Source organism: Lepus europaeus, chromosome 11 (genome assembly GCF_033115175.1).
Source record: "Lepus europaeus isolate LE1 chromosome 11, mLepTim1.pri, whole genome shotgun sequence".
Classification (NCBI taxonomy): Eukaryota; Metazoa; Chordata; class Mammalia; order Lagomorpha; family Leporidae; genus Lepus; species Lepus europaeus.
Genome location: NC_084837.1, coordinates 42,672,038 through 42,676,132, shown reverse-complemented (window position 1 = coordinate 42,676,132; position 4,095 = coordinate 42,672,038). Strand labels below are relative to the sequence as shown.

The 4,095-nt window shown below is 49.3% G+C and overlaps 2 non-coding genes across 2 annotated transcripts; one reads left to right on the top strand and one right to left on the bottom strand.

Moving 5' to 3' along the window:
- Positions 1-3,022: 3,022 nt before the first annotated feature.
- LOC133770644 (U6 spliceosomal RNA) lies at positions 3,023-3,129 on the top strand. Its single transcript, XR_009867354.1, has one exon. It is a non-coding gene; the product is annotated as a U6 spliceosomal RNA (small nuclear RNA).
- A 590-nt stretch (positions 3,130-3,719) lies between these two features.
- On the bottom strand, positions 3,720-3,826 carry LOC133770643 (U6 spliceosomal RNA). Its single transcript, XR_009867353.1, has one exon. It is a non-coding gene; the product is annotated as a U6 spliceosomal RNA (small nuclear RNA).
- Between the last annotated feature and the right edge of the window lie 269 nt (positions 3,827-4,095).

Here is a 4,095-nt window from a genome sequence, read left to right as displayed (position 1 = left end):
GTGTGTGATGCCTGTGCCAGACTGGTTTCACTACACGAAACTGCCTTGTTTTGGGGGTAAGAGAGAATTTTTGAGCACACAGATGCCTTCTGTTAATCCTTTTCTCTCTTGCCAACAATTACGGAATATTGGCCAAGTAGAATCCCAGGCAGATATAAATAAAACATGACAAGAAGTCTTATTCCTTCTTTATCTTCAATAGTCTCACTCACTATGAAGTCAGGACTAAAATGACAACAAAATTTCAAAAAATATTTCTTAAGAACTTACAACTAACTTCAGGTTATCTTCCTGGTTCTGAATTTCGGCGCATGTTGGCTGGGTTTATATTTAGTGATGATTTCAACTATATTGTCATGCTGACTCCATGTTGAATGAAGTAGTAACAGCTTTAAAGAGTCATCAAGTAATACGTTGGCATTCAAGGACTGCTTGTTGTCAATATTACAAGCCCTGATTTTCTTCTTTTCGAGACTCTCAGATCAAATCTATTGTGTGTTGTGTCCAACACCATACACTGCAATAAACTAATGGTAATTTGAATGCATTGATTTATAGTTTAGTATTTAACTTGTAAATCTGGTTTGCTTTCAGAGCTGTGTAACAAATGTAAGAAATTTGGGAGCAGGCATTGATTTAGCTAGCAGTTAGGGTGCCTGTGTCCCACACCAGGCTACCTGGTTTCAGTGCCTTGCCTTGCTGTACTCCTGACCCCAGCTTCCAGGTGCTAATGGGTTACTGCCACCCAGCTGAGACCTGGATTGCTCAGCCTTGGCCATTTCAGGCACTTGGGGGAGTGAACCAGCAGAAGGGAGCTCTCTATCTCCATGCCTCTCAAAGTTTTTTTTTTTTTTTTTTTTTTTAAATAAGGAATTTACACCCAGTTTTCTGTTTATATATATTTAACAAAAGAAGTAACAACACTGCAAGTCTGGAAACAATTTCTTGCTTTAAAATAGATCTTATACAGATGACATAAATCAGCTGATCACATAAATCAGCTCTGGTAACACTACATTGTTCAGTAAAGCCATGGCTCTCAAATTAAGTTCTCCTGCTATTCCTGTACACCTGTGATAATTTAAAGTCATTCCAACTCCTCCCAGTGAATCTGATCTGACAACCTCCGTGTTTTTTCTTTTTCTGCACGTGGTAAACATTTTCCTCTTTTTAGAGTACAAAGGGCTTACAAGTGATCATCTGAGCGTGTAGCCTGATTCTCAGAGATTACGACTTGGAGGGACCTTAAATTCATGACCCCGAAATTCTGACCCTCTTTCCAACTATAGATTTCCCTACCCATGTATCCTTTAATAAACTGTTTAGTTGCTAAGGTTTTAAGAATGTGAGAAAATCAAAGAGTTTTGATATATTTCTTCAAATGATAAAACTGAACATCAACTTACTATTTCTTAATTGCTTTGAAGTCAGAAATAGCTTAGCATAAGACAGGCCATTAGGAGAAACACATCAAAGTGTATTTTATTAGTAATTCGGCAATTTAACTCAGTAGGCATGCTATTTTTGTCTGATTTTTTTTTAGGGGGAGGGGAAGGGACAAGGTTTTTATTACTTTTCAAAAGGTGTGAAAGAAAATAATTATAACCATAAACACAAAGACAGGTTTAGCAATAATCCCTGTGGGCCTCCTTTTTTTTTTCCTTCTGTAATAACAAACTTATATGATTTCACACTATTTTATTTTTGTATATCAGAAAATTCGGTACCAATTAAAAAATGCCCCCAAATTACTAATCTGTAGCAGGTGTTTACTTCAAGTATCCTGTCCGTCTTGGGAGGGGGAGGGACTTAGGACGACAGGGAGAAAAAGGCGAACTCCAGCGTATTTTGTAATACACCGTATTACAGTGAGATCCCAGGTGAGGCCTCGCCGGCGTTTTGCCCCTCGATGTGTCCAATGCTGAAACCAATCACTATCGCAGACTTTAACGTTTGCCCTTCCCCCTTCACAACGCGCAAGGCTGGGACTTGAACAGAATGATTTTGGCTGTAGTTTAAAAAGACATGCAATAGAGCGTTTCTTGCAGGGAGGCCCGTCCTGCAGTTTGTATCCTACAGTGCGAGGGCTGGAGCATCAGGAGGAGGCTCCAGCCCAGGTGCCAATGAACAGTCCGAGCCCTCAATTCCACCTCTCCAGCCAGCCAGGCGGGCTTCTGCCTGGCCCTCTTCAACGTTCTGGAAGCTTGGCTGCCAGAAGCTCTGCGGGCGGTGAGACACCTGTGCAGGGGCAGGGCCGCGGCCGCGCCTCCGGACAGCATTGGCGCCTGCGCACAAAAGCTCAGGCCTGTGATTACCTGCGGGTGACCGTCCAGTCCAAGCAGGCCCGCCTCCGACCCGACCGGTCACTGCTTAGAGTGGACTTGGACCCGAGACAGTCGTGCCCGATGCTCTGGGAGTCCCGGACAACCTAGAGTGTGGCGCCAGCTGTTCCAGAGCTGAGAGGTCAAGTGGCTGGGGGGAGGCCGGGAGGTCTGGCCCCCCCTTCCCCCGCTCACTTCAAAGCCTTCTGGCTGACAGGGCTTGTCTGTCATGGTGAAATATCGGTGCCACATCCCGTATTTCCCTTGGGGACCTGTGCTTGAAGCAGGAACCCAGTGACCCAGGCCCGAGCTCTCAGATACCGCCTGCTGCAGCTTGCCCGGCGCTTGTCACTCCGCGGCAACTGGCAACTGCCCAGGTGGCGATGTTCCCGTCATGCCTCGCGGGAGGAACGCGCCAGCCTTCACAGCCTGGAGCTTGGGTATGGCGAAGAGGCGCTTACCCATGGTGCACCGGGCGCTCATTTGCATGGCCCACGCAACAGGTAGACCCCCCACACACACGGCAATAACGACCCGGAACGGCCTGCGGGAAAAACGCGCAAGCCTCGGCAGGTAGTTTCCTGGCACAGAATCGCCCGAAGTGCTCTCAGCTGCTCGCCAAGGGCCGCGGCCTACTCACCATACCTAGAAAAGGGGAGCGCTGCCCGGCCTTTATATACGGCCTGGGCGCTGCCACAGTCGTGCTCGCTTCGGCAGCACATATACTAAAATTGGAACGATACAGAGAAGATTAGCATGGCCCCTGCGCAAGGATGACACGCAAATTCGTGAAGCGTTCCATATTTTGTGAAAACCTTTTGTCTCCCTCGAAGGAAATGTAGATTGGCGTGAGGCGGGCTGCGAAGTGAGCGGACCCGAGTTGTGTGCAAATGTAGTGCGCATCTGAGGGGTGAGGAAATGTCATTGCCTTTCCCCAGGTAAACTTCTATTTTGAGGTGGACTCCCGGCGCTGTCTGCCTCATCACCAACTCCTGAGACCCGAGGAGCTGGGTCTTTTCCAGGCGAAGGCCCCTGCCCACTTAGAGGAGCTGCCAAAGCAGAGGACAGCAGCCCTGAAGCTCCTTTCCCGCGCCTACTTTGCGACCCCACCGAGCTCTCTGGGAACATGAGTGTTGCACCCCGTCTTCCACGGAGGCCCTGTCAGCCGGGGCTGGCCTCAGCCTGTGGACTCCTGAGCTGCAGGCCCAGCTGGGCAGGGTCTTAGGAGACGGAGAAATGCCGGTAGGGGTGGATGCTGTGAAGAGAAATTCAATGCAGAGCTCCTGCCTGTGCTAAGAGTTCAGGAAGCGTAGGCACTCACATGCAGACAGGAATAGTTGGGTAAGGCAGTACACTGTGTTAAGGTGGGTACTGGAGATACGCTGTGAGGAGAGGGTGCAAAATATGGAACGCTTCACGAATTTGCGTGTCATCCTTGCGCAGGGGCCATGCTAATCTTCTCTGTATCGTTCCAATTTTAGTATATGTGCTGCCGAAGCGAGCACGACTGTGGCAGCGCCCAGGCCGTATATAAAGGCCGGGCAGCGCTCCCCTTTTCTAGGTATGGTGAGTAGGCCGCGGCCCTTGGCGAGCAGCTGAGAGCACTTCGGGCGATTCTGTGCCAGGAAACTACCTGCCGAGGCTTGCGCGCTTTTCCCGCAGGCCGCTCCGGGTCGTTATTGCCGTGTGTGTGGGGGGTCTACCTGTTGCGTGGGCCATGCAAATGAGCGCCCGGTGCACCATGGGTAAGCGCCTCCTCGCGGTACGCTGGCCC